This window comes from Condylura cristata, unplaced genomic scaffold (genome assembly GCF_000260355.1).
Source record: "Condylura cristata isolate star-nosed mole 26May11 unplaced genomic scaffold, ConCri1.0 scaffold00018, whole genome shotgun sequence".
Lineage (NCBI taxonomy): Eukaryota > Metazoa > Chordata > Mammalia > Eulipotyphla > Talpidae > Condylura > Condylura cristata.
In genome coordinates, this window is record NW_004567119.1 from 18,704,681 (window position 1) to 18,729,958 (window position 25,278).

The 25,278-nt window shown below is 40.3% G+C and overlaps 1 protein-coding gene across 1 annotated transcript in view; it reads left to right on the top strand.

Moving 5' to 3' along the window:
- ADRA1A (adrenoceptor alpha 1A) overlaps positions 1–25,278 on the top strand; it is a 50,825-nt gene that overhangs the window by 1,143 nt on the left and 24,404 nt on the right. The window lies entirely within an intron of this gene.

Consider the following 25,278-nt stretch of genomic DNA (forward strand, 5'->3'; position numbering starts at 1 on the left):
CTCCTTAATAAGAAGGTCAGTTTTTCTAAATACTTTTGAGCCGGTGGTTAATTAAAATAGATTCTTCTTTTAAATGATCCCACCAAGCACTTGGGCTGGGCTGTGGAATGCCACTTCATCTCTGTCGTGCGTGGACTGCCCAAGTTCTTGGTCTGAAAATAAGCACCATGTGTATTCTGGACAAATCTGCGTGCCTTTATTATCGGGTTAGATTATTACTAAGGGTTAGTTATAATGTGCGGCTTTTGTTCTCTATCTGTGTTAACTTTGTTGTCTGGATTCAGTTTGGAAGGAAGTATGAGCCTCTGACAAGAAACAAAATGGTTCTATGTCCAAACCAAATCTGAAAGAATTCATCATAATGTTTCCAATAAGTAGATACTTATTCTTTTTTAAAATATTAGGTATTATAGCAAATGTTACTCTCATCCAAAACCATTTAGGCAGATGCAGATGACACCGTTTGAAAATAATACAGTAATGTTACAAATCCAATTTTTGCAAAAGCCAAATTAGCTGTTGTCAAAACTAATTAGCTCATTATAGCTATCAGCAAGCTGATCCACTTGGGCTAGTCGACTATCTCTGAAAGGCCTTCCTGAGATCCCAAAATGGTTGTTTACTATTTTTGGTTTGTGAGCTCAAATATAGACCTACTAGCAAATAAAAGATCATGATAAAGTTAATGAAAGTCCATTTCTGTTGCTTTAGAGACAAATTTAAACAACATGTACTTAAAGTATCCTGATTTGCTGATCCATGCAATGGTGGCAGATTTCTTTTTTGAGAGCCAACAGTGTCCCAGATCCATGATAAGACTTTTTCCCTTATTAGTCCTCTCAACAACTCTGTGAGATATACATTCATACTCTGAAATGGCAAGCAGGGTTAAGGGGAGGGATTTTTCAGGTAACAGAATAAGAGTATAGAGTGACATAATGATGGAATGGGTGGTTAGGAAAGTCCTCTCTGAAAATGTGTCTGAAGTGAAGAGCAAGACTTGCAAAGTCTGGGAAGAAGAACTTTCTGGGCAGAAAGAACAGTGAGTACAAAGATGGGAAAGAAACTGACCTATTTGACTCAGTCAAGGAGGCCAGTATAGCTTAACTACAGGGAGTAAAAAGGAAGACAAGGTCAAAAAGAGAACAAGAGCTAGACAAGGACTAAGTAATAAGGACCTTTGAGACTAAATTTGCATAATCTGGGTTACCTCCACTATCTGAAAATAGATTGCTCCTGTGAAACCTTCCACAAGCCCAATGGTGTAAAGAAGAAATTGCCATTAATTTATATGGAAAAAACTTGGAGCATTCTCATTTCCCCAAGTAACCTACCAAATCAGAACTAATAACACATAAAACTTAAAATAGCATTAACATAAAGTAAAAGAAGGAATGTGTCCATCAGTTTCAGAGAGGGAGCTTGGGGGCCACTTTTGCATCTTGGGGCAGGCACTGCTGCTTTTGTGAAATTCCTCTTCAGATTTCTTTCTGTTAACAAAGACGGGTACTAGTATCAGTCTTTTATAAAAGCAAAATGGCAAAATCCCCAAACTTTCAAAAAGCTGGAGATGTCTACTTTCAGATTGTGATGGGAAGCCATTCTACCAAAGTGTTTTCAGCATAAGTGGGGTTAATCTGGCTGATATCTTTTTAAAATATATATATATATATATATATATATATATATATATATATATATATATATATATTTGTGCATAAAGAACTAGGGTACAGGCCAGAGGTGCAGGCGTGGTGAGAGAATTCACCAGAGACAGTGGGGAGCAGAACAGGCAGATCTAAAGCAGGTGAGACAGGAGAGGTCTGCTGTGCCATGTGGGTCACCTCCAGGGTTGGGGATCAAACCCACACTAAAGTGGCTGCTGCTAGTTTATAGTGCTGAGCCTTAACCTGTTGCACCACCAAGGAGGGCTTAATCTGACATGTATTTTTAAAGGACCATTCTAGTAGCTGGGATGAGAGTGAGCTACTTGGGGACAAAGGAGAAGACAGGGAGGCCCATTAGGAATTAGCGAAGTTGAGGGGAGATGGATTGTGATGCTTGCACTTGGGTAGGAAAGGCAGAAGTGATGAGAAATGATCGCATTCAGAACTTATTTCAAAGTTGAATGTGACAAGTTTACACATAAGGTCTAAGAAAAAGAGAGACTTTAAAGACAAATTCCAGATTCGGGGCCTAAACAACTAGATAAGTAGTAATGTATCTTACTGAAATTAGGAAAACTAGAGGGTGATGGGGGTGTAGGGGGCCAGTGGGAGAGGAATATAAGTGTTTATTTATATCGCCTATGTTGAGAAATATATTTTAGCTATCTAAGGAGAGATGCCAAGTAGTCAGCTAGAGAAAAGAATTTGGAACTAAGAAGGGAAGCTGGAGTAGATACAAACTTGAGACCCAGCAACATATTTTTAGCCACAGAAATGGAGAGATCTATATGACAGTAGGGAGGAAAAAGAAATAAAGACTGAACATTGGAGCATTCTAATATCTGGAGATCAAGAAAAGGAGACAAATCCACCAGTAAAAGAAACTGAGGATTGGCCAGGAACATAGGAGAAAATCCAGGAGACAGTGACATCTATGTTTCAAGAAGACAAGAATATTCAGCAGGAGGTGTCGATGTCAACATTACACTTGGCAATGATAGCACTTCCCTGGGAGAAGTGGAGACAAAAGCTTGCTTGCTTTTTAGGTGAGATAAGGCATACCCAGGGTGGTATGGTGAAAGTCTTATTGTTTTCCAGAAAGACCAAAGTCTGATTGTTTTTCAGAAAGACCAAAAAATGAAGAGGGGGCAACAGTGAAAATAGGCAAGTGTAAAAAGGTTTTACTAGACAATGAAGCAGAGAAACAAAAATGCATATGGCAGAATAGAAGAATTTTGAAAGAATTTTCCAAAGGGGAGGTGTAGTCTGATGGTAATAATAAATTAGAGCTATCAGTGTTGTCAACAAGGGAGAAAGTGGGGTTCAAGTGAAGGATTGGGAAATGAAAGGGAAGCGAGGTTGATAAGCAGAGGTAAATTGGTATGGAGAGGGAGAAATAAAGATCTCTTTGGAAGATATTTTTGTCTTCAACGAAATAAGAAGTAAGATCATCAGCCTCAAGTGAGGGAGGAATAAGACATGATGATAGTTTGAGGGGCAAAGAGAAGGTGTGAAATACTCATCTTTGAGATGAGATAGTAAGTAGATTATGGAAATTTAGTAGAGTACCAGGAAGTGCAAAGACCTGTTTGAAATATGGTGATATGTTTAAAGGAAGATGAGTCAAGAAAAGGATTTTAGAGAATGCTGCAGTGAGTATTTCCAGAGACCATACTAAAGAGAGGGTGTGAGAGGTATGAACTGGATCAGTTCAGAGTTTACATAGAGCTGGATAGTGAAAAAAACTCAAAGTGTGCATGATAGATGGACTGAGAATTTGGGTTTTGTAATGGGCGTTCGGCTATCCATGGACATGAGATGGGTTCGGTCCAGGGTCCACTGGCAAAGGTGGACCCTAGTCCTTTATAACCTCTCTCTGGGCCCTGCTGTCTTGGGAAGTTAGAATGTTAAGGTGCAGATGTTATGGTGGATGGGAACTGTGAATATAAGAAACACTTTGAATCATTTGACTTGCTTTAAATCCTAATAATATGGTGGAAAGAAAAGAAAAAGAGAAAATTGAAAGCCTAAGTGTTAACAGAATTCAACCAGACAATAGGACAAATGATCCCTAAACCCACCAAACTTGTTAAGAGACGATATGGCCCAGGATTTATTGATGGTATAAGTACCAGGCACTAAGTTCGATGGAGTAAAATGATGAGTAAATTACATTCTGTCCCCCTCAAACTCTCACAAACTAGTTAAGACAAATTAGGAGCAATTCACAAGTGTGTGAAATTGGTCCTCAGAGTGATATTACATACACTGAAGAATATAACAGATAACTGTGTCTCTGGGTTACTGTGGGAGTTTCTTGAAATATCACCAGGACTTAAAGAAGACAGCACCATCTCATCAATGAGATGTTGTTGTTTTGTTTTTAAAGATTCATTTATTTATGCATACAGAACTGAGGTACAGGCCAGAGGCACAGGTCTGGTGAGAGGCTTCACCCAAGACAGAGTGGGGAGCAGAACAGGCAGATTGACAAAGTACACTACTGAGGGGAGCAGCAGGTGGGTCAGGAGAGGTCTGTTGTGCCATTTCGATCACCTCCAAGGCAGGGATCAAACTCATGCTGAAGTCACTTTAGCTTCTTAGTGCTGTGCTTTAACCTGCTGCACCACCAGGCAGGGCCTGAGATGTTGTTTTTTATTAACTGTCTTAAAAACATTTCCACGCAAAATGGGCATAGAAGAATAAACACGATATTATATTATCATATTCAAGGGACACGAGCTAAGTCTGAGAAGTACTCCTGCAGTGGGCTGTCTGAGCACGGTGGGGTTTAAAACAAACCAGGGGAGAAAAGAGTGTGGTATATAAACCTGAGAAGTGAGGCATCACATGTGTTAGGAGCCAATCCAGGATAAGGAGTTGGGTGAGTACTCTCTATGTCATCTCTAAATATCCTCAATACTGTGAAAAGAATCAGTCTCCTCTCTGCCTTCAGTTTCTCTCCTTCCCCAGTTCCGTCCCTACCAAGGTTGGGTTGGCCGCTGGGGTGAACAGTGTGATAAAGGTCATAATCTGAATTGCGTGCTCTCAAGTCTTGCAAAGACTTGGTTCCTCTTTTACCCTAAACATTTGGTTGAACTTCAGAACCCCTTCAAGGAGGAGGCCATGTCTGGGGTTGCTGTCAGGCATGTATACCTTGTAGTGAATGTCTTGAAAGAACAATTTTTGATTGCTGCAGCTAGAACAAGGGTGACCAAGTTCATGTTGCAAAGTAACAATGGCTCAGGGAAAAGGCACTGTGACTATATCATTTGGGAGCTTTACAAAGGACAGGTGACAGAGACGCTCCTGACCTGTGGGTGGAGCTATTCCTTTCCATGTGCTGCCATCTGGTGCCAGAATATCTCACTTATCATTACCTTCAGAACAGAAAATTTCTCTGGTCATAAACAGACTAACCAGACTTGGCTTTCAAGTAATCTTGACTTTTTCCACAAGATGAATCTGTCAATGCAGATTTATTCCAAAGAATATTCCAGAACCATAGGCTCGGAAGATACTGGTCTGGGAGTTCTAACAATCTTTCAGCAATGGTTGACTCAGGCCAGGCTATCCTGGGGCAAGGGGCAGCTCTGAAGGAGAACTCAGCGCGAGGTGTGATTGATTGTGTTTTGTTACTTCATAGTTTCAGGTTCAGTTGTGAGGACTTTTGCTCCTGCACTTCGTTGTCTAGCAGTTTCACTGCAGTTTGGCTCAGCGACTTAGTGTGTGAGCTGGACAGTTGGAGTGGCGTATCATTTCTTACTATTTGAAATTTCTCCCCCCATCCATGGTTTCATCAGTCATTTATATTTTGACTTTCGTAAGTTGATTTTCTGTGCTCTTTGGTCCCTTTTTATAAAGCCATTTACTTCTATTTTTACTTGTAAGCTCACTTATATACCAAAGAGATTAATCACTTATTTATCATATATTCTAGTTGCCAGACAGTTCATGCTATATTCAGACATGCTGAGAAAATATAGCTTATTTATTTTCCAAAACCCAATGTGATCTTGTCATGAATTTCCATGGAAATGTACAAACATAAACATGCACACGCACACACTTGTAGGTAAATGCAGTGGGTCATTCAGATTCAGTCACGTGAACAGTGTCTTTAGAGACTGCCTCTTTGGGGTACCTCAGCCCTTCAGTTTTGCCTACCAAGTTGCTGGCCAGAATCAGGGATTCATGGAGTTTCGTGTATTTTGGGAGTTGATAGGAAATGAGGAAAGTAGCCAGTCCTTCCTGGTTTCCAGTGTCCTGCACTGGGGAGGCTGGTGTAGTCTAGTGACTGCTCGCCAGGGTTTTTCCTTCCTTTTTCGGGCTCAATGAGACCCTCCTGGGAATCACGTCCTCCTCCTTCCCAGGGTGGTGTCTCTTTCTATGGAACAGCAGCGGAGAATGGACTGCTGCAGGGAGAGATCGGTTTACTAAAAAGGGAATAAAGATGAGGAGTATTTAAAAATATAGTTCATCTACACATCTGGTAACTGTTTTCCCTACTAGGTTATTTGCATACTACTGTTTTTTTTGTGTTTTATATATATATGCATATATTTACGTGTGTGTGTGTATACTCACACATATATACATTTAAAATTTCTATGTAGATATTATCATCTCTTTCTTCAGGAGATGTACCTTTTCAGAGGTGCTGGCAGAGACCTTAACTCTATAGGCCAGGTACCGTCTATTTTCTTCTAGTTCTTTTACAGCATCATTTTAATCTATCTGGAATTTATTTTTTGTACCTTGGAAGGCGATGTCTACATGCATTTACTTTGCAGTGGTGAATGAAGTATTCTTAAAAGATTTATGAAAGTGTTCATCCTTTCCTGTCTTGGAAAACCACCCTGACATTAGAAAGAATCTTAAATCTATTTTGGAACTCCCAATTCTATTCCTTTTAGCTGTCTCTCTGTTCCAGCAACAAGGCTCCATTTTTACAATTACCCAGGTTTCATAATACATTTTAATGTTTTCTGGCTTTTTAAGTACCCCCTAGTAAATGACTTCCTCATTTTTTTGTGAAAGTAACATTGCATTATGGCATATATTAAATTTCATGTGTGATCATTCAGAATCAACGTGTGTGCGTTACACTAAGATCCTCTGAAATGTCTAGTTCTCTTTCACTAGGTCACTGTTTCCATTGTGAATATTCTTTTTCAAAATTGTCTGTCCTTGCACATTTACTCTTCCAGAAAAACTCCAGCCTTATTTTGTCAAATTATGCCACCTTCCTCCCAAAGCCAACAACATGCATACACATAAGTGTATAAATACACACACCCAAATATGTCATTTGTTAATCATAGTTTTCTAGAATGGGTTGAAAAGTGAGAAATGTCTCATGTTTCATTTATTTTCCAAATTACTTTTGAACAATTGTTTATGCTTTGCTTCCAATCAGGCTTACTAACATTTCTTGGAAAACAGATATTACAATGAAAGTGGTACTTAAGTGTTTTGACATTAGATGTGATATTGGCTGTTGATTTTAAATCAATATACTTCATACTAAGGAATTATATTTCTGTGGTTTACAGAACACTTTTATCAAAAATGAATTTCTATATTGATCAAATGCTGCTTTTTTGATACACATCCATATCATCTTTATTCCTTAACATTGATCTCTGATCAAGTATATTTCAAAATATTAGCCAGTCCATATACGTTTAGAGTCCATTCTACTTGGTCAGGTGGTGCTGCACTTACTAATACTTTACTTCTCTTTCGCATCTGTATTTCTCTGTGAAATGAGTATATTGCTTTATTATGCTGTTTTTGTCACCTTTTGTTATCAAGTTTATGTTACCTTCATAAAGCAAATCGTGGCCCTATTCATGTCTTTTCTGCACTTTGTAACAGTTTAAACAGCATAAGAATTATGTGTGCTTTGAAGGTTTAAAGAACTTGCCCATAAAACATTTGGGCACAGCTCCTTTTATGGATGCAATTCTTCAAGACTGGTTTCTATTTCTTCCATGGATAGTGGTCTATTCTGATTGTCAGATTTGATAATCTTTGTTTTCTTATTTTCCATTTTCTTCTCAGTGAGACTCAACATTTCAGCGTGGAATGATTCTAACATGAAAATCTGCGATTTTTCATTTCTTTTCTTTCTCGTTTTCTACATCATATACTTACATGTTCCTTCTTTTAGTCTTCAGTGAGATGTCCTGGAAGATTGTGTTTCATTACTTTTTTCAAATAACTCATGACCTGGATTTAGCAATCATTTCAGTTTGTTTTCCAATAAACTAATCTCTGTACATTTATTTTGTGTTCTTATGTGTGTGTGTGTTTTGGAGCAGAATGTTCGATTATGTGTTTTAATTCTTTTTTATGTAATATTAAAATTCACTGAAGCTGCTTGTTTTCCTCTAAACAAACTTACATTCCTTCCAGTAACCTTGCTATGCTCTCATCTCTGACCTGCATTTCCATAATTAACATCTCCTTTGTCCTGTGCAGACTGGACAGAATTCATTGTGTTATTGTTTGGAAATTTGAAAATGCTTTTCATTCCCCCCCACCACCTAAAAAAATTAACTTCTAATTTTCTGCGTTGAAGTCAGAGAATGAAAACCAGTAATTTCTAACTTAGGGAATTTATTGAGGTTGTCTTTATGAACATGTCATCAGTAATTAGCATATTTCATGGATCTAATGTTTAACAGATACATATTAAACATAACTAATGTTGTTTTTAAGCTCTCTACCACCTTTTAAAATCCATTATTTTATATCTTTACCTTTATCTGTCTTTTTCTTTTGCTAAAAATTGATAAATCTTCCAGTGCCATTGGCAGTAATTCTTCCCGGAATTACCAGTATTTCTTATATTCTTAACAGATTTTGCTTTATATATGTTGACATAATTGCTTCATCCTTCAGCATTGAGCCAATGCATCTTCATTTAGAGTTAGATTTTTGCCCTATTTATATTTCCTTAATATATATTTCTAAATTATTAATATTATAATCACTAATGCATCTTTTTTGCACTTGCCAACATGCCTTGCTCCATCTTTTTATATATCAGCTTATTTCTTGCATCAAGTGAATTTTTCACAGCCTATGCATCTAATCTAGATATTGATCTCTTAATAAGAATTTAATAAATTTTCATTGGTTTGATTTTTGTCTTCCATGTTTTATACTTTCTGGTTTTATGTATTTTCTTCTGTTTCTTGTAACTTGGACCTCTTCTCTGCCTTTAATTCTTCAATGCTTTGAAAAATTATCTCTTATTTTAATTGCACTAGGGGTTACCTTTGAGCTTTTCAAAAGCATTCTTTCACATTTCATTTCCCTTTTACCACCAGTCCAACACCCAACTTTGCTTTGTATATGTATGGGAAGAAGCTTAGCGCAATTCTACTTTCTCTTCTGCCTTAGGATCACAGGCACAAAATAAGAATGATGTAAAAAATAAATGAAAATAAATAAAATAAAATAAGCCAATCATAAAAGACCCACCTTTTGGTTAATAAAGTTTGTATTATTTATTTATTTATTCGTACAGAACTGGGGTACAGGTTAGAGATGCAGAGGGTGAGAGGATTCACCAGAGACAGAGTGGGGAGCAGAACAGGCAGATCGAGGAAGTACACTGCTGAGGGGAGCAGCGGGAGGGTCAAGAGAGGTCTGCCTGGTCATGTGGGTCACCTCCAGGGCAGGGGGGAATCAAACTAATGCGGAAGTGGTTTAAGCTTCTTTGTGCTGCGCTTTAACCCGCTGCGCCACCAGGGAGGGCCCCTAAAGTTTGTATTTTTAATTTAGATTATTGTTATTAAATGTTTGTATTACCTGTCTTTTAGCTATGCATACAGTTCAGAAATACTAACTTCCCTGTGATTGTATATATACTGTGTTTCACCTGCTTATAAGCTCTGAATTTTGCTTTATCTACTATATGGATCCAGATTAGCTGATTACAGCCCGTTTTTGTAAATAAAGTTTTATTGAAACACAGCTAGATCCATTTGCTTACAAACCATCAATGACTGCTTCCACGCTACAGTGGCCAAGTTGAGCAGTTTCTTCAGTGCCTGTTGAGTGAACAAGGTTTAAGTATTAATATTATACCAAGAGAACATGAAACGTCAATAGAATTTTACCATTAAAAACATAAACAAGGGCCCTCCCTGGTGGCTCAGCGGGTTAAAGCACTGCACTGAGAATCTAAAGCCGCTTCCGCATGAGTTCAATTCCCGCCTGCCCCGGAGGTGACCACATGGTGTGGCAGACCTCTCCTGACCCGCCCGCTGCTCCCCTCAGCAGTGCACTTCGTCGATCTGCCTGTTCTGTTTCCCACTCTGTCTCTGGTGAAGCCTCTCACTGCTCCTGAGCCTCTGGCCTGTACCCCAGTTCTGTATGCACAAATAAATAAATCTTTAAAAAAAAAAAACATAAACAAGACACATTTTGCCAAACTTTTACATGTCTCAGCTTAAACACCTGAAAGACCACTTTTCTGAGTATAGAACTCTATTGATAGGTGTTTTTAAATTATGAACTAGTGTTGTTCTTCTTTGTTTCTTTGCATTTGGTGCTTTATAAATAACTGAGGCCAACTGGATGCTTTTTGTCAAGTATTCTCTTTATATATTTATTTTTAGCCAAAAATGCTAACAGAATTTTTCCCAGTCTAATTAAAACATGTTTCCTGGGGCTCTCTGGTTTGGCTTTTGATTGCTTTTGCCTGGGACCCAGATCACCTTTTTCTGTCCTCAAACTAAAGGTAGTGTCCGTGGTGGTCATTTCTTTCTTTCCCACATTCTTTTGGAACTCATCTCAGTAATTCGGCTCTCCTCTATCTCTTCTACCCCGTTTCTTTTGTTTCTTTCCTCACATCAGTCATCTTTTCAGTATTTTCTTTGGATTTCCACTCTAATGATGTCTCAAATTTTCTTTGTCTTACAAAATTAACTTTAGTAATGCACAGTCACCTTCACATTCTTTCCATCTGTTGGCACATTGGCTGTCTCCTTTACTGCGTCCATTTGCCTTGGAAAACCAGGGGCTCCTGCAGGCTCCTTTCAAGGCAATATAGAACTTCTTCCGTGTGACTCTTGTAAAGGGGGTTTTCTGTGCTGAGTGTTCAGACCGTTGGCCTCTACTGACTCTGCTCACGTGGACAGTAATGCTTCTCTTTATTTTACTTTATGGAAGACAAGCTAGTCTATTTAAAATGGGCTGTTTGAAACTGGCTCAGTTCCCATGTAAATCTTTCAGATACAGATTTAGCAAAGAAGAAAAAGGATCCTCTTTATTGTAGTGTAGGTTTGCTAGAGTACAGACCTCTATCCAAAGGCAGCAAAGGAGATAGAAAGAAAAGAATTTCCTTGTGCACTGCAAATATTCTTTGTCCTGTTCACTTGGCAAGGTGTGTGTGGTGACATCTGCTCTGGATGGCATGATTGGCACTCCTGGGACCCACATTCCATGAGTCTCCTTTTACTTGTCTGCTGACCTTGCTGGTGGAACAGCGGGGTTTCCCAGCCTGCATGGACTGCTCTCCTCAGATACTCAAGCATAGAAGAGACTTGTCTCTGAAAAGGCACTGCTGGGCCTGCCTGTGTCTCCAGTAGCTGTTGATCTGAGTCCTCGGGGCATCACTGAGCAGCACCCAGGCTCAACTGACTCTGTCCCCCTTTTCGTGAGGTAAACTAAGGTCTCACCAACCCTTCATTCAGGCTGGTAGTTAACAACCTCTAGTTGCTGGAAGTTTCTTAAAGGTTCTGGTTTATGGACATCATCCTTCCCTGATGGTGTTACCATTGATATAAAATCTTACCATTCGGTATATTTCCATACATAGATTCATCAAGAATTTACAAACAGGATGAGGAAGTTCAGCTTGACCTGGAAGCCGAGCCTCAGCTGTGGCAACTTTTCACATTTGTAACCTAGGGTGAAGCTAAACCCAACATGTGATCTCTTCCTTCCCTTCTTTGAAAGGTTGTGGATCAAATTAGAGAAAGACATCTCTGGGGTCAGACAGCGGCAGTTGGAAGAGCTGGGTTAGCTGTACTTTCCCTTATGACCCTGATCACAGAGGACTCAATTAAATCATGTGAAGAATTTAGAAGTCTCTTCCTAGGAGAGAAAAATTAAGAAGTTCACTTATCTGGGCATATGTATGATGTGCTAGGAGGTTATCTTAGTTCAAGCTGCTACAACAATGCCACACACCAGGAGACTGAAATAGAAGACATTTATTTCTCACAGTTCTGGAGGCTGGAAGTGCAAGATCAGGTTGTCAGCATGGTGAGGTTTCATGGTGAGTCCAGTTCACCAGGACTTGTGTCTTCATAACACAGGAAAAAAGCAAGCTCTTGTCCTTTCCTTTCCTTATAAGGACACTAATCCTACCAGGAGGGCCCCACCTTCCTCACCTCATCTAGTCTAATTGCATCCCCAAGGCCCTAACTCCATATCGCAGTTGTTTAGGGCTTCAACATGAGAATGGCGGTGGGAGGTGGGAAGGGTCAGAAACATCAGTCAGAGCAATGTGCTTACCAGAACAAGCCTGTGTAACAAAAGTCAAGTTTGCTCAGGTAGCATTGAGGAAACAGACCAACAAAGGTGAAGTGACATCTTTCTATAGCTGTCAGCTGCCTTCCCTACAATAGGAAATGGATGTAGACATGAGTTCAAAGCCCTCAGTTCTGCCTCCTCATCTGTAGTACGACTTGTTCAAGTGAAATCCCATTCAGAAGTGCAGATTAATAGTAGCACTGTGCAGGCTGAAGCGGCCAGAGAATCCTGAGTCCTGGACACCCAGGTCTTGTCTGGAGGTAGCATCAAAAGGGGTCTAGAGCATGGACTCCTCTCTGTGCTAACAGTATCTGATTCCAGAATGAGGAAATTGTCCAGAAAAGCTCTGCAATGAGTTTGGTTTTCATTTTCAAAGGGGAGAAAATTGACAAAGGGCATGTCAGGCTGTGGTTATTGTGGAATGCTGGCAGAGCAGAAGTCTTTGCCCAAAAAGGGTATGAAAAGAAAACATTTGCACAGAAACTTTTTCCCTTTTTTACAAGCTCTGCTCATTAAGCTTGTTGCCAGTGAAAAGCTTGCTATTTATAAGTTTGATCCTTTATGATGCAAAATGCTTTTGGAAGTTTACCTGTAGTCATTAGCAATGGAATCTGTTTTAATCATTTGACTGTCGTTAGGAAATACCTAACAGAAATTGACAATGCTTTCTTGAAAGGAAACTCTAGGAAAAGGTGAAATGCTAGAATAATAAGCTATTCCTAAAAAAGTCATAACAGCTGTGATTTTGCCCCGGGGGGGGGGGGGGGCGGGGAGATCTTTGACACGTTTAGAGACACGTTTCTAGTTGTGCATTTCACAGTTGGGGTGGAAGGAGCTGTGGTCTATGGTGGGTATAGCCCAGGTGTGCCACTACTGCACACACAACCACGCCTGGGCTGACACACTCTGGTTTACGTTATGGCCATTCCTCAATTTATCTAAATTCTTAGAAACACCACATTTGAACTAGAACACCAATTCTGATTGTTATGCAGATAATTTTTACTGTGTTTCCAAAATCTTGGCTCATGATTCCAAAACAAAAACCAAAAAACCCTGAGGTTTCCAGATGCCACAAGGTCTCATAAAAGGGAATAGCTGTCTGTTCAGTGCTTTATTTTGATAAAATGTGTATAATATCAGATTCACCCCTCTAACCATTGTAAAGTATATGATTAGTAGCCTTAATTCCATTGACAGTGCTGTGCAGCCATCATCACTGTCAGCTTCTAGAGCATTTTCATCACCCCAAAAGAAAGACCCACCCCTTAAGCAGTCTCTCTCCCTCTCCCTACCCCAAACCCCTGAAAACTATCAGTCTGCACCTTCCATCAGGATATGCCTATTCCTAATATCACATAGAAATGGCTACACCAGACAGTAACAGGTGGTCTTTGTGTCTGACTTCCTTCATTCAGCATGTTTTCCCTCCATGCATGCATTCTTTATGTGACTGAGTAATATTTTTTACATAAACACACAATAATGTAGTTACACATTCATCAGTGGATGGACATTGAGTTGTTTCTGCTTCTTGGCTATTGTGAATAGTGCTAATATGAACATTCATACAAAATTTTTGGTTTCTGATTCTTTCTGTTATTTACCCAGGAGTGAAATTTCTGGGTCATAGTACATCTATGATTAACTTATAGAAGAAACAAAAACTGTTTTCCATAACAGCTGCTGCAATTTATATACCTACCGCTACATAGCCGTGAGGTTCCAGTGTCTCCACATGTTCATCAATACTTCTGTTCTTTTCTTTTTCCTCTTGTAATTATAACCAACCAAGTGATTTTGTTCTGCATTTCTCTAATGACTCATGATGTTGGCATCTTTTTATGTGTTCTTTCACATTTGTGAACCTTTTATGGAATGCTGTTTGTTGAAGTTTTTTGCCCATTTTTAAATTAGGTTGTTTGTATTTATGCTACTGAATGCTGTATATGTTTGCAATACTAGATCTTTATCAGATAAATGATTTTCAAATATTTTTCCCATTCTGTATATTGTCCTTACACATGTTTGTGTGTTCTTTGATGTATGAGTGTTCTTAATATTTATGCAATTTAATTTCTCAAGCTTTTCTTTTGTTGCTTGGGGTTTTAGATGTCATATTTTAGAAATCATAGCTTAGCTCAAGATCTTATCATTATGCTCACTTCTAAGAGAGCTAGGCATTTTAAGAGTTTTGCTCTTATTAGCTATAACTTCGAAATATTTTTGAGTTAACTTTTAAATGTAATGTGAGGGAAGAGTCCGACTTCATTCTACACAAGTGGAAATCTAGTTGTCCAAGTAGCAGTTGGTTAACAGAATTTTCTTTCCTCTACTGAACGACCTTGGTATACCTGTCAAAATTCAGCTGCCTATAATCACTTCTACACTGTCAATTCTCTTCCATGTTTTATATTCCTATTATTCTTATGACAGTGCCACACTGTTTTGATCACCGCAACTATGTATTAAGTTTTGAGACTGCGACCCACTATTTTGTATATTTCCAAAAGCTTGATGCAAACTTTGAATAAAATTACCTCTCCTCTAGAAAGGTACATAGACATGCAGATATACAATTCCTTTGGAACTGCCAATTCAAAGTCTCTGAATACAAAGTTCTCTATTTCTAATGTGGCCAAAATATGGCCTGATCAGAACTCATCTGGTGGTGAGCCCAGTCTCAACTCACTTGAGTCTATTTAGAGGTTTTATATTCTCACAGTGAATTGCAAAAAGATCTAATGGTGGAATGCTGCCCCATCCCTCACTGTTAAACAACGAATTGTATGTGGCCCATATTACCTATTAAATTCTAAAAAACCATGAACTTCAAAACATACCTCATTCCAATTATTGGAAAATAAGTCGGCCTTTATCATATTGTTAGGAAAACACTGGCTATCTCATGAAGCTCAAACCTCTGGTGATTTTCTATTAACTAGGAAAAACACAAGAATAAGGGAGTGACTACAATATGTTTATGTAACTAATGTTTATGGCACAAATGACCTGTATTAGTCAACCTGTTAGACACTTTATCTTCTCATCTAACCTTAAATCTTTCAAAATGAAAGTGCAATAGGGGAAAATAAGAAAGTCATCCTTGGCAGTGAAAGGAAGGGCGTGTTTGATCTAAGCCTTTTTTATAAATCTACAGAAACTAAAATGGAAAGCTCCATTCTGAATTAGTATCCTGCCTAGCTGGGGGGGGGGGGGTGAGGAGGGGACTGCAAAGTTTACCTCCTGCTGCTGGGCAGCTGCTGGTGGGCCGGCCTTAGTGGGGGGGGGCACCTCCTTCCCTTTCACTGTTCCCTTCTACCTCCTGGTTCTGAGAGGAAGCTGACTCCCCAGGTTCCGCTCAATCCTATGGGGTTTTCTGCAGTCATCAAGAACTATTTATGACTTCTAGATGGTTCTAGAGCATCAGAGTAGTTTACATGGTCTAGTTCAGTTTGCATGGCCTAGTTAGTTGACATGGTCTGCATTAGTTTATATGGTCTGGTTCCGATTAGTTTACAAGTACAAAATGATGAAAGTACATTTTGTACTTGTAATACATTTTGTACTTGTAAGTACAAAATGTACTTGTAAGTACAAAGTGTACTTTCATCATTTCCTTTGGCTTAATCATTGCCCTTCTAGATTTTTCTCTAATACAAAATCCCCAGGCCATCCATAAAATGTATGTATTTGGTCCCTGATACATCTATTCGTATATACTTAGCACATTATTCAAGTGTTATTAAATCCAGAGTTCCTCTATAAAATTATGAGGAGGTATTTTTCCCATTGTTTTAGCTACCCATGAGGTAATTTCATAGAGGCTAAATATCTATACCAAGCTAGTGAGCAACTGAAGGTTTGTTACAATTTTACCTCTAGACTATGTTAACTTCCTTAATAGAGCCAAACTGAGTGTATGGCAAAAATGGCAATAGTCTTTATCACCATCTCCAGAAGAGACCAGCAAACCCTAACCTTTCTACAGTGATCCTGTCATGTGTAGCTCACTTAATTTCCTGGGTGAAAGAGAGAAATAGATAACTGAGAAGAATTGAAGGTAAAAAGAACAAAGACAAATAGCAGGATGAGCAGAAAATGAGGGGGAAGAATAAGGAGTAAACTATTAACAACACAAGTCTAATGTCCACTGAGTTTTCAAGTCCAGTTCTTACCCTGAACTTGCCAATTAATCAAGAAGTGTTTCTAAAGCAGGAGGCATCTTCATGCTTAATAATGAGTCTCAGGGTGATCTGGTCTAATTGGGGAGAAAAGGGTATCACCCATGAAACCATAGTCAGGGCAAATTAGCATTCCTTATAAAGTTCTAGGAATATAGTGATGAGATATGTCAGGCAGGGATTAGATAGTCATGGAAATTTTCATGGAGGAAGGGAATCGTCAATGGGGGCTTGAAAGGTAGAATTTGAAAGCCAATAGGAGCACCGAGGTGGGCAATTAAGATGATTACCCAGCAGAGGGTGGCTGTGTGTCTTCGTATGTGCACACTTGACAAGGGACTTTATAGCCAACCATAGAAGACAGCACTTTGACTTTCTGGATGGCTTTGAAAATCAGGTGAAGGGTTAGGCTTTGAAGTAAGAGGACTTGGGAAGCCACTTATACAATAAAGTGAAAGACGAGCAGTGTTACAATAGGGTTAGATCATCCATGGTGGCAAAACATGAAGTGAGAATTCAGACTGTTTAGGTATGAATGAGGATGTGAACTGGGGTATGGCCAGGAGTCAGAGAAGGAAGCACAGAGCATGAGGATTTTTCAAATCAGAGACAGTGGGACTCAGAGGCTGCTTATGAGGAGTCAGAGTGGGATAAACAAGAGGTAGCATTTGAGCTTTGAGTGTGGGCTAGGGGTGTCATGCCAAGGACAGAGCCCCGAGAAAAAGAGTACGTTCTGGATCACCCTTAGTTCTGGCCATAGTCAACCTGAAATCATGGCACTTAAATGAACGCCACTAGAGCTGAGCTGTTTAATCTCCTCTTGCCACAGATGGCAAATTAAATGAAAATTTGCTGAAACCAGCTAGATTTAAAAACTCAGCTCATCCAGATTTACCCCATTTCAGGTGTCCAATAGGCTATGTGTTAATAAATGCCAAGTGAGACAGCACAGGGATAAAATGATTTCCATCATTTCAGAATGTTCCACAACACAAGACTGATCAGAGATCACTGGTGAATAGCAGTGAGGAGCAGAACTGGTGAGAACGCTCTTGAGATGAAAGCAGGGAGATGATGAAGTCATCAACGAAGAGACCCTCAGGCTGAATTTTAGGACAAGTGGGAGATTGAGAAAAACAGACCAAAGAACAAAAAATAATTGCCCGAGATTTTTGAAAAGTGGGAGACTCAGCATAATATAAAATCCTGGCAAAAAATAGGAGAAAATTTCAGTGAAGCGGAGTGTTGCCAACATCATCAGATGCTACAGAGAAGTCAAGGAGGAGGGAATGAGGAGGGAGGGCACGAGAGAGGGGTGTGTACTTTGTAATCTGAGATTATATGTGACTTATCAGACTCCATGAAGGCTACCCTACTTCTCTGAGATGGAGACTGACAGTTTGAGTGACAGGAGCCTCAGTAAGGAGGATGTGGGGAAGAAGATGGAAGTGGGGTACAGAGTCAACTGCTGGGAGGAGCATTTAGGGAGGGAAAGAAAGGTCTGATGGAAACTATATTTTCTCCACCAAGTGTCTTGTGGTCAATGTTTTTTGCCAAGAAAAGGAAGATAGGTACAGAGAAGCAGGGGTCTCTAGGGGCTGACTGAGAGGATTAGAAGAAGATACCTCTGTAAAGAGATGTCTCCGTGGTTGGGAGGGAAAGAAAAAGGCTTGGAGAGGGCATTAGGTTATGGGGGCCTTAGGGTTTGGGGATAAGGGAAGCAATGTCTTCTGACATTGAAACAGTTATTTTAAAGCCAGAGATTGTGTCTACTTGATCTTATTTTTGCTCTCCTGCTTTCCCAGTTCCCTTCCACTGAAATCCCCCATTGGATTGATTTGTGTCTTTTCCTAATGCATCAGCCTTAATAATTGCATAGCATTAGTACCTAGCTTTCTAGATTTCTCTAAAATCATTGCAACTACATGTTTTGTCCATGTCAGTGTCATCCACTTCAAATTGAAAGAGTAAAGACAGGGCCTTCTTTACCTGGGATGTGCAGGGCCCATCCACGACTATGAGTATATGGCAATTGATCCAATACTATTTCATTGTAAAATCAGTAACTACACTTGGGCTTGAAGAGCGGCTTATAAAAATAGATGTACGCAACTTACTGTGTTTTGTGTGTGTGTGTGTGTGCCAGCAGCTCTGCTGACCAAGGATAATTTATCCAACCTGCCATGAGGGTAAAGAATTATTGGAGGTTACATTAGTTTTGATGTTAGCTCATGATAGGCTGATACTTCATGCCTTGTATGCATTATTTCATTGAATCCTTGCTAACATTTGGGAACAGTAAGTATTCTGATTCTTATTTGGGATATGAGGAAATTATTGTAGAGGCTGATTAAGGAACTTGTCCAGGGTCAAGCAGCAAGTACAAATGGTTGAGGAACTGGAACCTGGTTCTCTCTGGTGCCCAATCAATCTCCTGCCCTTGAGGTCCTCTGTGTCCTCAGGCCACTGTGTTAAGGCGAGGCAGTGTGTTCTGTTGTTGTGACTGGGTTAGCCACGACTGGTCATGCCCACAAAAGGAAGTGTTTTCTCTCTCTAACCATAATTCTCCTCTTGTCATTGAAAGGTGGGAAAATGCTTCTGAGGAAATAACTGATAGTAACACCTCCTGGTGTCAACCCAGCCTCCTTGGGGGACAAAATGCTTAGCAACTCCTTCAAAGTATCCAAGACAAAACTTGACCTTTAAGTATTTAGAGTTAAATTTGTCTTCAACAAATATGGTATGAATAAACCAAGACCTCCTCTTTTAGCTATACTGGGAAAGTAATATTTTCAATCTAATTAAAATAAAAAACTTTTTTGCCAAATTCTGCAGGAAAAAAAAATACCCTGCATGCTAAAGTTCAGGATAAAAAGAAACTTTCCAGAAAGTGCACTGGTACAAAGTGTAGCTGTGGTCATCATAAAAATCACTTTAACTTTCCAAACTAAAGTCTGGGGTTTCCATAGCAACTGCTTTTGCCCCAGCTGATTTGCATCATGGTCTTGTATAAAAGCCAGTAGAGCAGGACCTGGCTGTCTCACAGTTCTAGTGTCAATAGCAAATGAATCTCCTGGGACAAATACCAGAAAGAAAAATATTGCATGCAACACCCTCTCCCACCCAGCCACCACCTTCCCAAACCTTTGCTACTGTGCTGACCGAGTGCCTAGAGCTTTCCAGAGTCAGCATCCTTTCAAAATTAAACCACCAGCTGCATCCAACTGTGACTTCCTCTTTGTCCAACTGTGTGCACCAGAAGGGAGTCAGAGCCACAGACTTTTGAACTACTAACGTTGCATCCACCCAAGTGTTCTTGAGTAATAGTGTTTCCTAAGGGTCACAGTGTAGATTTGACAGTCCAAACCAAAGTCGCCCTGGAGAAAATACATACTGCCTTCTTAAGACTCACCCAGGCTTCCAGATGGAAATAATTTCCCAAGGTCACTGCAAAGCTCGGCGTAAAGGTGACTCCTGTGAAGACCCTGTGGTACCGCGGAGCAATGGAAGCTGTGTGAGGCATCAGACGTCCTTCCCTGGCCTCACCCTTGACCTTGACAGAGTTAGCTGCCTCAGAGAACTCTCCCACCACAGCAGAATCATAGAAACAGTGTACGTTTTTCCTCTTCTCACACCCTTCACGCCCTCCCCTAAACCCTAGTTTTATCCTTTTTTTTTTTTTCTAGTAAAGGAATTAAGGAAGAAATACGTCTCTTTCCACCAAGTCATTTCCACTTCTTAAAACAGATCCCAGCTTTCCTCTTTTGGGAAGTGACCCCAGAGAGCACCGGGATCTCATATCTTTTATTTACTCAATGCAAGAACCAAGCAGCAAGGCTACTGGGTGCATGGCTGAGACCAATAAAGGGCATGCTGATCTCATGGGCTCGGTGGGAAGAGACTGCTTTTCCAACTTAGTCCGGCATCAAAAAAAGTTTTCATAGAAGTGACTTAGCCAGGATGGTACCTTCTAACATAATTAGCAAGCACATTTCATCATTATTACAGTTTTAAAAACACATCTATACAGAAGTCCATCATTATTTCTTCTTAGATTGCAAAAGTCTTGAGTGTGAAAACCTCTTCTTTATTATAGAGAGTTAAAAATCTGACTTCACTGCAAAGGAGTTGAGAACTTAGTGAAGGACATCAGGGCCTTGACACAGCGTGTTGAACTGGGGGGACAGGTCAAGGGATCCTTGGGAAATGTCTGTGAGGAGTAGCCCTCTGAAGACAGGACAGTGTGGAGTGTCCAGGTAGGGAAATGACAGCTGAGCCCAACATCTGTTAATAAGGAGCTTGCCTAAAAACTTTCATGCAGGGTCTCGTCTTTTCTACTACTTCTCTGACAGTAATGGCACCTACATTTTAATGCTGAGAAACCTTTGGCTTACTCTGGTTCAAAAGTACATCTCTTGATGGTTCATTGGGAAAGGTCCTTCTCACCAGGCCTCAGTTCTTCCTCAGCAGAATGACAGGGTTGTTGAGGTGGTTACCCCTTCAATGCTATTCATAGCCGCCAGCCTCACTCGAATCAGTCTTAGCAGCTGTGAGTCCACAGGGCCAAAGCACAGCAGTGACTACTGAGTAAATATTTGTTGAGTTAAATTAAAGACACAGACGTCTACTTTTTCGTAATAAAACTGGTCCTAACAAAGAGTTTGGAGACCCTGACAAGCTGTGCCATATTCTGGATGAATAGCAGAACCACTGGTTCGGTTTTCTACCCTTGACAGACACTCAGAGGTGGTGTTGGCTACTTGGACCTTCAAGCTGGTCCAGCTTTGCTGCTGCAGATGTAGATTCAGGCAAACATTGAACCTGGCTTCACACTGTTAAAATATTTCAATATATAAGAAGAAAATTAATTATACAAAGTACTTAAAGTGGTCTTAGAAAAAAAAGTCTCCAAGTTGCTTTTGCTGCCAGCAAAAATAAATAAATAAAAGCATGCTGTGAAACATCTGCATGACTGAGTGTCTGTCCTGGTTTGTTCTGTTTCTTGGCTTAACTTTATAGCCTGAGAAGCAGAAGCTTATGATCAGCATCCACAGCCAACCACACCGCTCAGCCAAAGGAAAGAAAAAGTCCGATTTGTCCTGATGGTAGTAGCACTTCCAATAATTTACAGATGATTCTACTTCTCTGACCTCGGAGTTGCACTGATGGAGACAAAAGATTAGGTTCGGAATCAAGCCAGACAAGGTGGTTACACTCTGAGCCACAGAGACATCCTGTCCAGAATCTGAACTCTAAGGGGTGGGAATAGCATTGCAAATTGTCTCAGAAGGCAGATTTGTCCCTGAATAATAAAACACCCCATTGTGGACATGGCCCCCCTCAGGCTTTCTATCTGTGCCCCCAATAGCTAGTGTGCACGAAGATTCTTCTTACTTTTCCTTTTAACTGTGTTTTTTCATTTAAGTTCACACCCACCTGTGTAACTCTAATAATTTTATATGTTCAATATGGGACAAAAGTCCCATAAATCAAAAATCTTTTTAGAAGATGCTGAAAATTTGCAGATTGGGGGAGGTGAACTATATGCCTGTTTTCTATTCATCAGACACGTACAGGCTAAGCCATTTTAGCTACAGCTTTGTTCAATGATGACAGTTCTCTTGAGTGGCAGGATTGGCATTCAAACCAGGATCCTTGAACACTGGGATCAGCGCCTCTCCCCTGCACCAGACACAAAACCACCTAGAAACAAAATTAACAAACAAGGAAATGTGCATTTCAGCACAGGCATTTTTCTTTTGCCTTCCTGGGCTGGTCATTGGGTTCCCTCCAGCTCTCTGGAAATGATTTAACCTACTATGACCCGAATGTTCATCTGGACATCACCCATCCTGGACCCTACTGCTGACCCTACCCACACAGATGACAGAGAAAAGCCTCTGTTCTGCATAATGAGCTGAGATGTTATTTCAGATCATACTTGCAAACTTGGCATTACAAGAGGCCACTCACTTGCTTTCCATAGTGTATCTGCTGCCTGGGAAAAGAGGTGAGCAAACCACTTTGGTTATAATCATGTAGCGTAGATGATTTGCTGTACTTTTTTTTTTTTAACTGAAGTTGATTTATGCATACAGAGCTGGGTACAGCCAGAGGTGCTGGGGTGGCGAAAGGATTCACTAGAAACAGAGAGTGGAGGCAGAACAGACAGATGGACAAAGTGCACTGCTGAGGGGAGCAGCGGGAGAGCAGGAGAGGTCTGCAGCACCATGTGGGTCACTTCTGGGGCAGGGACCGAACTCGCACTGAAGCCGCCGCTGCTCGGCTTAGCTCTGCAGTGCAGTACTCCAACCCGCTGTGCCACCACGGAGGGCCCGATTTGCTGTACTTTTAGATGGCTTAATGAAAGTGTTCAGTGACTTTGCTGCCAATTGATATTTGCTATTGTTTTTGAAAACTGTCGATCATTTGGAATTTTCCTCCTAACACGGTAATGCAATGCAAGAACGCTATCATTAGCCCAAGTGCTCAGGACAGTTTGGTTGGTTTCTCTTTAAGAATGTGAGGTCAAAAAGATGGAAACGGACTTTTGCGTTCAAGATGCTTTGGTAGTCATGGAAATAGACTCCCTGAGTAGTTTGCTATCCGGTTCACTGTGCATGTGGCTCCATGAAAGAGCAGAATGAACCAGGAATCATGATTCCCAACACTTCAGGTGACTTCCAGATTGGTCACCAGGCACTTGGGCACAGCCCTGATCGTCTCTGCCCTGCACCAATTGCCTGACAAATAGGGTTTATTATAAAGCTAACTTGATGGACTCAGCAGATCTTGTGGACAGTCATGCAGGGGAAGATTTGCGTGATATGAACTGAAAGAGGCAAAAGTTAGAGAAATGTCGTCAGTCTGTCCTGCTGCATCGACCATAGATGTGAAGAGGCCTTAGCTGAAGTTGTAGCCAGCCAGCTAGTGACCAGATACAGACAGCACCGTCGATTGTGGCCAGATGTCAGGTCAGCAAAGGAAGTATTTAAAGTGATATCTATAGCAAGAGGACAGCACTGTTATGTCTATAGAACATCCTGGAAAAAATGGGGTTGGTATTTGCTTGGCACTGGTATTTCTTTTTCATTTTTCTTTTGGTAATTTATTTTTCTTCCGCTTAAAAAAAGTACTAGTACATGATGAATTTGTAGAAAAAGTTGGCCTGTCACACAGAGGATTTGAGAATCTCTGGTGAGTCATCAAAAGTCCAGAGACAAGTCAAAGATTAAAATAAAAGTGCATGTTTTCCTTATTCAGCAAAAGGCCAACAAGATACAGAAAACATGAGAGCAAATTTCACTGGCTGGGTCATTTCTCTGTCAGATGTTGGTGGCTTGTAAGTGCTGCCAGGGACAAGCTCATATCCTCACCTGGAGGCTCCATCAGTAATTTTGAAAGGTATAAAGAAACAGCACAGACGCCGGGGACATTTGCATTTACTCAATGGTAATTAGGAAATTGACATTGGTTCGCATCACTGTATACGACCCAGAGCAATAGGCTCACACTTCTCAGGTGAGATGGCACTTTTTCCGGGCCGAGGCTACTTGGATGGAGACAATCCCAAGACTAACTAACATTTACAGTTCATGGTCAACTGAGGCAAAAAAGATGAGAATCCCTCCATCCAGATATGCATCAAAGTGCCTGAATGATCAGCAGCAGCCTGATTTCTATTTTGATAATGAGTATTAACAAGTTACTGCAATGATAAAGTATACGTTCATATCAAATAGGACAACCTCATCTCATGTGGTCTTTTTCATCCATAGTTACTCCTCCAAATGAAATTTAGAATTCTCTAGTTCTAAATAAATGCTTACTTGGAATTCTACTTTTATAGTAGATAAAGAACATTTACATCTTCACACTTTAAAGACCTCCCATCTGAGAATCTATCTCCATTCAAGTTAGTAAGTTGTTGTAGCTTTTGCTATTTATTTATTACTTATTACTTTATTGTTCAATGTAGCCCTAGGCAATTTATATTTTTACTGTTACTGTGAATCTTGTTCCCCATTACATTCTAATTGTCATTATTGCTGGCATCTAAGTAAGCCAGAGATTTTAATATGTTTAATGTCTAACCAGTAAGCTTCCTGATCTCTTTATTACAGCTCTCATTATTTTGGATAATCCAAGTTCACAAAGGTCATTTACATTTATTAATGCTGGTACTTCCTTCCAAAACATTTAACTCACCTTTTGACTACTTATATTACCTCTTATTTCCAAAATAGTGTTAAAGGCAAATACCCTCCCGGAACAGAATAGCCTCCTGGATCTTTCTTTCCGTATCAGCAGAAACAGGAAATTTTTACACTCCGCGCCAACCTCCTCTTCCTCTCCATTGTTCCTCAAAGTCTGGCTAAAAGGAGGAAAATCTCATTCAGACGCTGTGCTGGCAATCTTGAGACAAATATGCAAGTGGAATGTGCTGTCTCTGTTTTGCATCAGGACTATGGGTGAGAAGAAGGTGGGCTTAAGAGAGCGATCATATGTCTAATTATGAAATGCCTACGCTTTATAGGCCTTTATTGGTCTCCAGAGGGTGCCTGATGAGTGACCGCTGAGCTCTTGAGTCGGAAGGCATCAGCAAGTCTGATCTTTACTTTGTATTTTATGCTCAAGCCCATAGTCAAGGTACACCCGCAACAAGCCAAAATGAGACAAAATTTATCCCTTGGTTCTATTTCCAACCCACTCAAAAATAGAAGGCAGCCGCGTTCTCAGGAGCAGACTTGAGCTCAGCTGCAGGCTGCACGTTGGGTGTCCACTGTGACCAGGTCAGCCAGCACCAGAGCTACAGGCCAGGAGTTTCATCTGTTCCCTCAGGTATGGAACCCAGTTGGGCTTCGGGAGTG